The following is a 13,308-nucleotide window of genomic DNA, read 5'->3' on the forward strand; positions in this document are numbered from 1 at the left end:
TGGTTCTGAGTGTATCTGCTTGATCTGTGTCAGGCTTTCTGACAATTCCAAAGAACAGCAGCACCGAGCTGGGAGCTTACAATGTGAACTAGTACCCTGGCATCATATCAAAGTTCTTTGGTGGAGTCACCCTCACTTGTAGGATCTCTGAAGTAGGGCACAGCTTAGCTGTCACAGATTTATGATGATCATATTTCAGTCTGTCACTTTGTGGAAAGCAGGCCAAAAAGGCATGTTAGTCCATGACTAAATTCAAATGAAAACAAATTGATGGAGTAGCAGCATTTTCTGTGAATGCTAAAATGACTCGTATGGTCAAATTGTCAAATGAATATTGACATTTAGATTGCAGTTTGCAGGATGTTGATATTTTACTTGGAGATGTATTGGTTATAGATCCACGGGCAGAGATCTGTTTTGTTGCTGCAGAACTGGATTAAAAATGCTGACTTTGACCCATGCATGTGTGATTTTGCATGTAAAACAAGGCATTGGAAGGGTTATATCACCAAACCAACCTGCATTTTTAGATCCGTGGATTTAATTTTGAAAGTTCCTGTTCAACTTGGGCATTTAATTATGTTTATGCCAGTGAAGAACTTATTTACTGATGTAATAATTATGCACCAGGTGAAATAACATCAGTGTAGTTTTCTTTTTAATGGCCTTAAGAATATAAATTATCAATTGATTTATAAGTTTAATGGTTACATGGAGTAGACAGAAAACACCAACTTCTAGCTGTTATTATCTCTATTGTGTAAAAATGTACAATGGTGGTTCCACTACAAAATTTGATATGCGTTTGTGGAAGGAGATATTTGGACAAGTTATTGAAGCTTGGTTTTAAGGTGGGCGAGGATGACGGAGGAGAAAGATTCGTAACTGGAGAGATCAACAATGATAACTTGCAATCAGGACCTTGGCAACAAAAGATCATTGAGACGAAACAACTGGATCTGTTTTGGATTGTTTGTTTGGGTTTGTGGTGAGCTTAACGGTTGGTACAACCGAATCTGGTTTTAAAAAAAAGGCCTACAGGAAATTGAACTAACTCTTGGACTGAATTTCGTGACTTTATCGGTTGTACATGGTGGTATGTCATTTTAATACACAAAATGCTAGAGGAACTCAGCATGACTGATGAAGGGTCTCGGCCTGAAATGTCAACTGTTTATTCTTTTCCACAGATTCTGCCTGGCCTGTTGAGTTCCTCCAGCATTTTGTGTTTATAACAAACGAGAAAATCTGCAGATGCTGGAAATCCAAGCAACACACACAAAATGCTGGAGGACCTCAGCAGGCCAGGCAGCATTTCGGGAAAAGAATACAGTCGACGTTTTGGGCCAAGACCCTTTGGCAGGACTGGAGAGAATAGAAAGCTGAGGAATAGATTTAAAAGATGGAGGAGGGGAGAGAGAAACACAAGATGATAAGTGAAACCTGAAGGGGGAGGGATGAAGTAAAGAGCTGGGGAGTTGATTGGTGAAAGATACAGAAGACCATGGAAGAAAGAAAATGGGGGAAGAGCATGAGAAGGAGGCGATAGGTGGGCAAGGAGATAAGGTGAGAGAGGAAAAAGGGAATGGGAAATGGTGAGGGGGGGTGTAGGTGGCATTACTGAAAGTTCAAGAAATTAGTGTTCATGTCATCAGGTTGGAGGTGACCCAGATGGAATATCTGTTCCTCCAACTTGAGAGTGGCCTCATCATGACAGTGGAGAAGGCCATGGACAGACATATCGAATGGGAAGTGGAATTAAAATGGGTGGCCACTGGGAGATCCACTTTTTCTGGCAGATGGAGCTTGAGTGCTTAGCGAAGCAATCTCCTAATCTATGTCATGTCTCATCGATCCACAGGAGCACCGGACACATTATATGGCCCCAGCAGACTCACAGGTGAAGTGTCACCTCACCTGGAAGGACAGTTTAGGGCCCTGGATGGTAGTGAGGGGGGAGGTGTAGGGGCAGGTGTAGCACTTGTTCTGTTTGCAAGGATAAGTGCCAAGAGGGAGATCAGTGGAGAGGGATGAATAGGCAAGGGAGTCATGTAGGGAGTGATCCCTGTGGAAAGCAGTAAGTGAGAGGGAGGGACAGATGAACTTGGTGGATCCTGTTGGAGATGGCAGAAATTTCAGAGAATTATGTGCTGGATGCAGAGGCTGGTGTGGTGGTAGGTGAGGACAAGAGGAACTCTATCCCTGGTTGGATAGCGGGAGGATGGGGTGAAAGCAGACCTGCATGAAATGGAAGAGATGCAGTTGAGGGCAACATTGATGGTGGAGGAATGGAAGCCTCTTTATTTGAAAAAGGAGGACATCTCCTTCATTCTAGAATGAAAAGCCTCATCCTGAGAGCAGATGCGGCGGAGACAGAGGAATTGAAAGAAGGGGATGGTGTTTTTACGAGTTACGGGGTGGTAAGAGGTATAGTCCATGTATCTGTGAGAGTCTGTGGGTTCATAGTAGACATCAGTGTTCAGGTAGCTATGAGAGTCGGTGTATTACGTAGATTACCAGCATCTGCAGATTTTCTCTTGTTTGTAATATGTCATTTTGTCATTTTCCAGCTGGTGTTGGTACAATCAACATTTATGTGTTCAGTACTAAGCTGTAGACCCTATCAATGAAAGGGTAGTGCTTTGAAAAAGTAACAAGCAGGAGCCAGCATATGATAAAGAAGAGAAAATCTGCAGATACAGGAAATCCAGAGCAGCACACACAAAATGTTAGAGGATCTCTGCAGGTCAGGTAGCATCTATGGAAATGAATAAACAGTCACCATTTCAGGCCAAGATCCTCCTTCAGGTCTGGAAATAAAGATGATGGAGTAAAAAGTTGGGGGAGGGGAGGGAGACTAGCTCGAAGGTGATAGATGAAGCACGATGGGTAGGAAAGGTAAAAAGGGCTGGAGAGGAAGGAATCTGATGAGAGTGGACCAGAGGAGAAAAGGAAGTAAGGACGAGGGAATCGAGAAGGAGGTGATAGGCCGGTGAGAAGAGATAAGAGCCCAGAGTGTGGAGTAGAAGGTGAGGAGAGATTTTTTTTTAAAACAGATGGAGAAATCAATATTCATGTCATCAGGTTGGAGGCTACGCAGACGGAATACAAGGTGTTGCTCCTCCGCTATGTGGGTGGCCTTATCTTGGCACAGGAGGAGGCCATGGACTGACACGGCAGAACACTGAGTCTTCTGATTTTGCTACTGAATATCTCAAGCTCATAGTCAAGATAATGGAAACCCCATTTCCAGAAAAGTTGGGATATTTTCCAAAATGCAATAAAAACAAAAATCTGTGTTATGTTAATTCACGTGAACCTTTATTTAACTGACAAAAGTACAAAGAAAAGATTTTCAATAGTTTTACTGACCAACTTAATTGTATTTTGTAAATATACACAAATTTAGAATTTGATGACTGCAACTGGCACCTCATTCCGCACTCTCACCACCCTCTGAGTGAAGAAGTTCCCACCCAATGTCAATGGAAAAAGCCTGCTAGCATTAACCCTATCTGTAACCCTCATAATTTTGTATACTTTCTTCAAAACTCCATTCGATTTTCTACATTCCAGGGGACAAAGTCCTAACCTCTTCAACCTTTCCCTATAACTCTGGTCCTCAAGTCTTGGCAACATTCTTGTAAATTCTCTCTTTCTATCATAATTACGTTTCCCTGAAGGTCAGTGACCAAAAGTGGACACAGTACTCCAAACCAGCCCTCGCCAATCTTGTATACAATTTCAACATAGCATCCCAGCTCCTGTACTCAGTCTATTGATTTATGAAGGCCAGTGTGCCAAAGCTTTCTTTATGACCCTATTTACCTGTGATGCAATTTTCAAGGAGTTACAGATATATAGTTTGTTCATTTAAATAATTATGGGTTGTATTAAAATTACATCAATTGCATATGTCATCATATTACCACATGATATGTGCATGCCTTTCTTAAAGTAAACTTGAAGCTGGACCCGCATTTCGGACTTGCTTGTCTTTGTTTCAATTAGTTTAATGTTTAGAATTATAGAACATAATAGTGGCTATACCTTTTCTTATTTCTCAGTTCTACCCATAAGGCCTCATTGGATGATCTCTCCAGTCTGTCCTGACTGAGCACTACCGTGACATTTTCCCTAGCTTGTAATTGCACCCCTCCCGCTCTATCATGTCTAAAACAGCAAAACCCTAGAACGTTGAGCTGCCAGTCCTGCCCCTTCTGCAACCGTCTCACTAATGGCTACATTGTCATAATTCTGCATGTGGATCGATGCCCTAAGCTCATCCGTTTCTCCTACCACCATTATCATCATGTCGTATGATGTGAACAATCATGGTCTTTGACTGTGACAGTTCTTGGCAAATGTTTTTACAGAAGTGCTTTGCCGTTGCCTTCTTGTCTTTACAAGGCAGGTGACCCTAGCCATTATTAATATTCTACAGAGATTGCCTGCCTGGCTTCAGTGGTCACAAAAACCAGTTCTTGTCATGTGCACTGGCTGTTTATGTGACTACCCACCACCTGCTCCTGTGGCTTCACATGACCCTGATTGGGGGACTAAGCAGGTGCTATAAATTGCCTAAGGGTGACCTACAGGTGAGCGGAGGGAAGGATTGCCTTACACCTCCTTTAATAGAGGTGTATCTCCAACCCACCACCCATTTCTGACAATACTCTTTGCATTGAAATATACACAGACAGAACATTAGTCCTACCATGCTGAACATTTTGATTCCTGACTTGGTATGTAGGCTTAACAATATCTTTCTCCACAACCACTCTGCTGTCTGCTGCACACTCTGGTTGCCTGCAATTCTAGTTTAAATAGCCCCCACCACCCCATGCATGCCTGCTGGGATGTTACTTTGCTTTCAGTCCGGGTGCAAACCATCCCTTCTGTTTGGTCCCACCTTTGCTGGAGAAGAGCCCACTTTCCTGCACCAGTTCCTTAGCCATTTGTTAAACTAATGATCTTCCTGCTTCTGGCCTCACTAGCACGTGGCACAGGTAGCAATCCTGAGATCACATCCCTGGAGGTCTCGTCCTTTAACTTGGCACTTATCTTACTGAGTTGCATTGCAGGACCTCGTACCCCCTCCTACAAATGACATTTGTACAGACCTGGACCATGACCTCTGGCTGCTCACCCTCCCATTTAGGAATGTTGTGGACTCTTTCTAAGATGTCCCTGACCTTGGCACGTAGGTTCTCGTTCTCGTCCACAGAGCCTCCTTCTGTTCCCCTAACCAACGCGTCCCCTAACACTACAGCTCCCCTCTTCTTCCCATCCCCTTCTGAGCCACAGAGCCAGACTCAGTGCCAGAAACCCGACTGCTGTGGCTTTTCTTTGCTAGATCATTCCAACTTGTGGTTGCAGGGAGTCCACGTGGCCTGGATGACGAGGGAACTTAATGATGGATGCCGGCTTCCTGAGGCACCAACTTTTGAAGATGTCCTCGATGGTGGGCAGACTTGTGTCCATGTGCCTACAATCCTCTGTAGCATTATTCAATCCTGTGCATTTGAGCCTCAGTACCAGGCTGTGATGCAGCCGGTTAGAATGTTCACCACGGTGCATCTGCAGAAGTCTGGAGAAGATGAGGTATAATACAGGTCAATAGCTTTCAGAAAATAAGCAGATTGTGCTGTAACAAACACAGCAAGTGCATCTCTGCAAAGCTTATTGACATTGTTAAGAAGCACTGATTCCTTTATTTGTGCTACAAGTTCACCATTGGCTTTCTTTATGTAACAAGGGTGATCTTGGAATGACCTATTCAGTCCTTGTTTCAAATGCAACACCTAACAGGAGATGGCTCAGATATTTTTGTTACTCAGAGCTCTGTGCCATGTTGGTCTACTTTTTTCTTATAGTTTGAAAACCAGAATGGAGATAAATGTATTTTTAGCTATGCCTCACTGGCTGTCTGATGTGTATCTGAAGAGGAGTATTCATTTAACTTTCAAGTCCAGCTTTTTGTCCTTTCATTTTGTGTCCAGTTGCAACTTGACAAGGGTGCCCAAATCATTTCATGTGGGCAGTCGTACAGATTTTTATTCTGGTATTCTGTACTCAGGCTGAGTTAAAGAACTTTTCTGACCCAAGTTGTTGTCATTCTTTGCTTGGAGTATTTGATAAATCATCTCTATTTCATTGTTTTGAAGAAGACTTTTTTTTCTACAGTAGCACGAAAGAAGGTTGAGCCATTTTTGTGAAAAAGCTTATAGCATTATTGGTGAATAGCAGCATTAGCTGGAATTGATAAACTTGCATTGGTTATTTGTTTGTGAATAAAATTGCTGCTTTTATTTTGTTTGTGCACCATAATTTATTTTTTCACTATTGCAGGAGTCTTGGTGCAAATGATGCAGCATATAAATTCCTGACGAAGGGTTTTGGCCCGAAACATCGACAGTGCTTCTTTCAAAAGATGCTGCCTGGCCTGCTGTGTTCCACTAGCATTTTGTGTGTTGCTAGCATATAAATCCATAGGATATGTGCAGTGGGTCAGCCCTTCCCGGTTTTTAGTGTGTTTTGTAATACTAAGTAAACAAACTTGGTTTGCTGCAGGCATTTCTCAGTATGCCTGTCATAAGAATACCTGTTATATAAGCAATTGTATACCCTCTTTAGCAAGACTTGGCTGTGTGTAAACTGGGAGTGCCACTGCAGGTGTCCTGTGGTTTATAAGAGGGCTGGATTGAATTATGTTTCTTTACCAAAAACCATATCACCGTTTCTCATAATGCAAAGCTGAGTATTCTGTGTATGCATCCAGTTATGTGTGTCTGAAGAAATATTGTGTATATTTACTTCCTGTTTAATGAGAGTCAATTTTATTCCATGGTTCAAAATTTTGGAAAGTGATTTGTGTAAATTTCCTTTTCCAAATGGCTGTAACATTGGAGTCGTTAATATTCAACCAATCAGATCAAACAACTCTTACAAAAGCATACAGTTTCAAACCAGTATTTGGCTAAGACTTGACATATGATTGGAAAATCACTTGCTATAATTTAGTGTTGTTTGATATGCATCAGCCACAAACATCTGCAACATAACAATCTGACTTTTCAAAACAATAAGCTGGACAGGAGTCAATGATGTTGCTTTGGCTGGAGAGCTTGAGATAGAAGGAGAGATTAAATATTTTTGCTTGAGTGAGGGAGACTGACAGGTGACATGATAGAGGTATACACAATTATGAGGGGCATAGAGAGGATGTCTAGCAAGAACTTATTTCCCATGGTAGGGGTGTGTGAAACCAGAGGGCAGAGGTTTAAAGTGAGAAAGACTGCTTATAAGACATAGGAGCAGAAGTAAACATTCGGCCCATTGAGTCTGCTCCGCCATTCAATCATGGGCTGATCCAATTCTTCCAGTCATCCCCACTCCCTTGCTTTCAACCCATACCCTTTGATGCCCTGGCTAATCAAGAACCTATCTATCTCTGCCTTAAATGCACACAATGACTTGGCCTCCACAGCTGCTTGCAGCAAAAAATTCCACAGATTTACCACCCTTTGACTAAAGTAGTTTCTCCACATCTCTGTTCTAAATGGATATCCTTCAATCCTGAAGTCGTGCCCTCTTGTCTCAGACTCCCCTATCATGGGAAATAACTTTGCCATATCTAATCTATTTGGGCCTTTTAACATTTGGAATGTTTCTGTGAGATCCCACCTCATTCTCCTGAACTCCAGGGAATACAGCCCAAGAGCTGCCAGACATTCCTCATACAATAACTGTTTCATTCTTGGAATCATTCTTGTGAATCTTCTCTGAACCCTCTTCAATGTCAGTATATCCTTTCTAAAATAAGGAACCCAAAACTGCACAAAATACTCCAAGTGTGGTCTCACGAGTGCCTTACAGAGCCTCAACATCACATCCCTGCTCTTATATTCTATACCTCTAGAAATGAATGCCAGCATTGCATTTGCCTTCTTCACCAACAGATCAACCTTTAGGTTAATCTTTAAGGTATCCTTCAGAAGGACTCCCAAGTCCCTTTGCACCTCTGCATTTTGAGTTCTCTCCCCATCTGCCCGTTTATTTCTTCCACCAAAGTGCATGACCATACACTTTCCAACATTGTATTTCATTTGCCACTTCTTTGCCCATCCCCTTAAACTATCTAAGTCTCTCTGCAGTCTCTCTGTTTCCTCAAAACTACCCGCTCCTCCACCTATCTTTGTATCATTGGAAATCTAGCTACAAATCTATTAATCCCATAGTCCAAATCATTGACGTACATCGTTAAAAGCAGCGGTCCCAACACCGACCCCTGTGGAACTTCATTGGTAACCTGTAGTCAGCCAGAATAGGATCCCTTTATTCCCACTCTCTGTTTTCTGCCGATCAGCCAATGCTCCACCCATGCTAGTAACTTCCCTGTAAATTCCATGGGCTCCTATCTTGCTAAGCAGCTTCACGTGTGGCACCTTGTCAAAGGGTTTTCTGAAAATCCAAGTACACCACGTCTACTGCATCTCCTTAGTCTATACTGCTTGTAATTTCCTCAAAGAATTGCAGTAAATTAGTCAGGCAGGATTTTCCTTTCAGGAAACCATGCTGGCTGAGCTGCTCTCATCCCTAACAATCGATTCCAACAACTTCCTAACCATTGATGTCAGGCTAGCAGGTCTATAGTTTCCTTTCTGCTGCCTCCCACCCTTCTTAAATAGCAGAATAACATTTGCAATTTTCCAATCATCCAGTACAATGCCAGAATCTATCGATTCTTGAAAGATCATTGTTAATGCCTCCACAATCTCTCCAGCTACTTTCTTAAGAACCCAAGGGTGCATTCCATCAGGTCCAGGAGATTTATTCACTCTCAGACCATTAAGCCTCCTGAACACCTTCTCAGTTGTAATTTTCACTGCACATACTTCACTTCCCTGACACTCTCGAATGTCCGGAAACTGGGATGTCTTCCACTGTGAAGCCTGATGCAAAATACACATTCAGTTCCTCTGCCATCTCTGTGTCTCTCATTACAATATCTCCAGCGTCATTTTCTATCGACCCTCAACTCTCTTTTACCCTAAAGGCTTAAAAAAGCTTTTAGTATCTTCTTTGATATTTGTCGCCAGCTTCTTCTCATAATTCATCTTTTCCTTCCGAATGACCTTCTTAGTTTCCTTCTGCAAGTTTTTAAAAGCTCCCCAATCCTCTATCTTCCCACTAACTTTGGCTTCCTTTTATGCTCTCTCCTTTTACTTTGGCTCTAATTTCACTTGTCAGCCACAGAGTGTTGTTCTTCCATTCGAAAATTTTGGAATATTTCTGTATTACACTTCCCTGATTTTTCACAGAAAGTCCAGCCATCGCTGCTCTGCTGTCCTTCCTGCTGGTGTCCCTTTCCAGTCAATTTTGGTCAGTTCCCCTCTCATGCCGTTATAATTTTCTTTATTTCACTGAAATACTGACACATTGGAATTTAGTTTCTCCTTTTCAAATTTCAGAATAAATTCTATCATATTATGATCACTGTTATCTAAGGGTTCCTTAACCTTAAGCTCTCTTATCACCTCCAGATCGTTGCACAGCACCCAATCCAGCACAGCCAATCCCCTAGTGGGCTTAACAACAAGCTGTTCTAAAAAGCCATCCTTTAAACATTCTACAAGTTCTCTCTCTTGAGGTTCAGTATTGGCCTGGGTTTCCCAGTCCACTTTCATGTTAAAATCCCCAATGATTATCATGACATTGCCCTTCTGTCACATCTTTTTAATCGCCTGCTGTAATTTGTAATCTATGTCCCAGCTGCAGCTTAGAGGCCTGTACACAACTGCCATTAGGGTCCTTTTACCCTTGTCATTTCTTAACTCAACCCATAGAGACTCCACACCTTCCAATCATATGTCATTCTAATGATTTAATATTATTTCTTGTACACAGGGCCACACCGCCCCCTCTGCCTACTAACCTATCTTTCCGATACACTGTATATCCTTGGACATTCAGCTCCCAAAGGCAGCCATTCTTTGGCCAAGTTTCAGAGATGGCCACAACGTCATACTTGCCAATTTGTAGCTGAATTTCAAGATTATCCATCTTATATCTTAATGCTGCGTGCCTTCAAATATAACATTCAGTCCAGTATTTGTTTCTTTCTGTTGTAAATCATCCCACTGGCTGTTATTGTGCCTCATCTCCAGCCTGCCCTTCCCATCATCTCTGTTGCCTGCTATCTTTGACTTACTTCTCTTTTCCCTCTCCTCAGCCCTCTGCCAAATTAGTTTAAACCCTCCCTAACTGCTCTATTAAACTTGCCTGCTGGGATATTTGACCCCTCTGGGTTCGGGTGTAATTTGTCCTTTTAATACAGGTTGTACTCCCTCTCTCTTCCCCCCCCCCCCCGAAGGTTGTCATGTCATCAGCCCTTCACATTTTAAGAAGCATTGAAAATCTGAAATAGCTGAATGATTTACAAATCGTTTTTTAAAAAATCTATCAACATTCTCATTCACAAAAGAAATATTACATCTGATGTCAAAATAAATATTTGTTCATGTGGAAGTTTTCTTTGAGCATTATTCATTTTGATGTTGCTTTGTGGTTTTGGAGCTTTGATTGGGCTTCACAAGTTGAAAAAGAATTGCTGTTCAGTCTGCCTGAGCACAGTTTTTCTTATGAAGAACTTGGATCAAAGCTGATTTTCTGAAACTTCTGGACAAGCTTTGAACTTAATGGGTTCCTCTGCACAAAGCTGTTACAGCTTGGAGGGGGGGGGGGGGTTGGAGTTCAGTTTATTCTAGCATCATCTGCAAGGAGTCTGCTTCTCCTTCCTGTGCAATTCACTGGTTTCTCTTGGTGCTCAGGTTTCCTCCTACAGTCCAAAGACATGCTGGTTAGGAGATGAATTGGTCATTGTAAACTGTCCCGTGATTGGGTTAGGGTTAAGACGGAGGTTGCTTTGTGGTGAGTGTTGCTGGCTCAGAAGGTCCTGTTCTGCGCTGTGAGATAAGGACCTCCGTCGGTCAGAGTTGCTATGGATATTATGTCCTACCTGTGTAGATGCACAAGGCTGGGCAGTACATTATGGAGAGAAAGCTGTTGCCCATGTAATAAGCTGCCCCTCCCCACACACCTGATGAACCCAAGTGAACAGCAGAGACCGATACAGTTTGGTACTGGCAGTGTTGCTGAAGTTGTCAGTCAACATTGAACTTGATGTCGATCTGCCTTAGAGACTGCAGTACCAGATTTTCACCTTGGGGTTTACTCCCAAAGCCATCCCTATGAGTGGGTTTAGCTGCAAGGCAGCAGGGGTTTGAGATCTGAGCTTTCCTTCTCCTAGGTGAGCTGCCAACCGCGGCTAATGACTCCCATCTGCCAAAGCGACTGGTTTTAAGGCGCCAGAACCCGGTTTTGCTCCTTCTCCTGTCAGTGGAAACTGTTCTGCCTGGCTTTGTTGCTAAGCCACACGTGAAGGCCAGGAGCTGGACTTGGTTATCAGAGGCTATTTGAAGAGTATGCCATTAGGAACATTTAGTAGGTAGTGGGAGATTGTCCCCATTACCACCCTGGCTTAACAACTTTAAATAAAATAAGGAACAGCGTGTTGGGATACATAACAGCGTGTTGGGTTCTTTTACGCTTTACTTTCATTGTAGACGTGTAAACCGTGTTCATGTGTATCACTGCATATGATCTTACTGCCAGGTCTTTTTGCTTAGAACAGGAGGAGAATCCTTGAATGTTTTTTTTCTGCTGAAGGTGTTGATTTACCTCTAGTTGTTTGACAAAACTTACAAAGTTTTCTGGAAACTTTCCTTCTGTTTGTTATAAACTGTATGGTAGCAAGAAACTTCAAATAGTTAAAAATAAAATTCGATGTCAAAGTTTAGATGGATTTTAGACATTGAGGTTCCAAAATCTACGCACTCCAATAAGTGGAGTGTTTTTATTGTAAAATTGTGGCAGCTTGTTGGATACTTTGCCACATGCTAATTGAAAAAAGTCATCAGTTTTGCCTGCCAGTTAGCTGCTAATGCACAATGATGGATTTTCTATAGCAGAAAGGAGCACAAAGACAACTAGCAGAGTTGTTTGATCAAGGCTGGCTTACTGAGCTGATATTAACTTTGAATTAATTGCATTTTTTTGAGGGGGGTAGAAGCAGCAGAAATGCATTAATCACAGTGAAGGGGTGCAATATATGATCTGGCAAAAGAAATCTTTCACAACTTCAAGTCATGAATTTATGATATTCATTCATGTGTTCTCTTGTAAAGTATATTCTGCAATTCCACATCAACAGCCGTGACTAAGTGTTAAGCCTAGCAACTTGGTAATTTGACATTTTCAGCACCTGAGAATGCTCATATGTTGCTACACAAGATTGTAAAGGAAGGAAGCTATCAGGCTTTGTGTTAAGATAACTTGCATTGATTGCTAGAAAATATAAATATGAAGAAATAAAAGTCTGAAGATTGAGTGCTTTGGTCAGATTGCACGTGCAGATTTGTGTCTGACATGGCACACTTTTGAAATTGTACATAACATTACTTGGAGATTACAAAATCAATACTGCAACATTGTGAACTGGTTTGCAAACCACATATTCTCATTTTTCTCTCAGAGACCAAAAATAAAGTGAATGTGGGAATTATTCGTATGAAATTGCAGAAGTAAGAGGAAGATGGATTAAAGCGAAGGGGAAGTAAATAAGTAGCTAGTCAAAGGTAAGCAGTCCTATTGCAACCAAAATGTGTCTGCACGGGTAAATACTGCAGTCACTAAATTCATATATGAAATGTTGAAATATTTAACCTTATTAATCCAAGAAACAAGGCTTCAGAGGAAAAAAAATTAATGCTGCAAGTTTGCCGCTTTGAGAAAATCTGAGATCAAGTTCAATTTTATTGTCATTCATCCATACCCGTGTATACCGCCAAATGAAACAACATTCCTCTGGACCAAGGTACACAGCACAGTGCATATAACTCAAACACACACAACACAAAGTATTATTACCACAGATAAATTAACAAATAATAAGTTGCATATATGATAAAAGTTTAAAAGGTAAACTGTATAATACTTCATGGTAGTCTTGGTCAACAGAGGGAAGAAGCTGAGCTTTTTTTCCATCTTAACGTTTCTTGTCTTAATGCTATGCTACCTCCTGTCTAATGGTAGGGAGTCGAAGAGATTGTTGGATGGATGGGAGGGATCATTGACATTGCTAAGGGTTCTGTGTGCGTAGAACACCTGATAAATATTTCTAATGGGTGGAAGCGAGGCCCTGATGATCCTGTCAGCATTTCTTGCAATCCTGCATGGATTTACAGT

General features: G+C 41.8%; 1 protein-coding gene across 4 annotated transcripts in view; it reads left to right on the plus strand.

The window, feature by feature from the left end:
* The window catches only part of LOC132400603 (dystrobrevin beta), a 488,265-nt gene that overhangs the window by 24,054 nt on the left and 450,903 nt on the right, over window positions 1-13,308 (plus strand). For 2 of the 4 annotated variants that reach the window (XM_059981722.1, XM_059981723.1), the window contains exon 2: window positions 12,596-12,698. The exons of the other annotated variants lie outside the window; for them this stretch is intronic. The gene's annotated coding sequence lies outside the window, so the exon portion shown is untranslated. The remainder of the gene's footprint in view (window positions 1-12,595; window positions 12,699-13,308) is intronic. 4 annotated transcript variants of the gene reach the window in all.

The sequence above is a fragment of the Hypanus sabinus genome, chromosome 10 (genome assembly GCF_030144855.1).
Source record: "Hypanus sabinus isolate sHypSab1 chromosome 10, sHypSab1.hap1, whole genome shotgun sequence".
Lineage (NCBI taxonomy): Eukaryota > Metazoa > Chordata > Chondrichthyes > Myliobatiformes > Dasyatidae > Hypanus > Hypanus sabinus.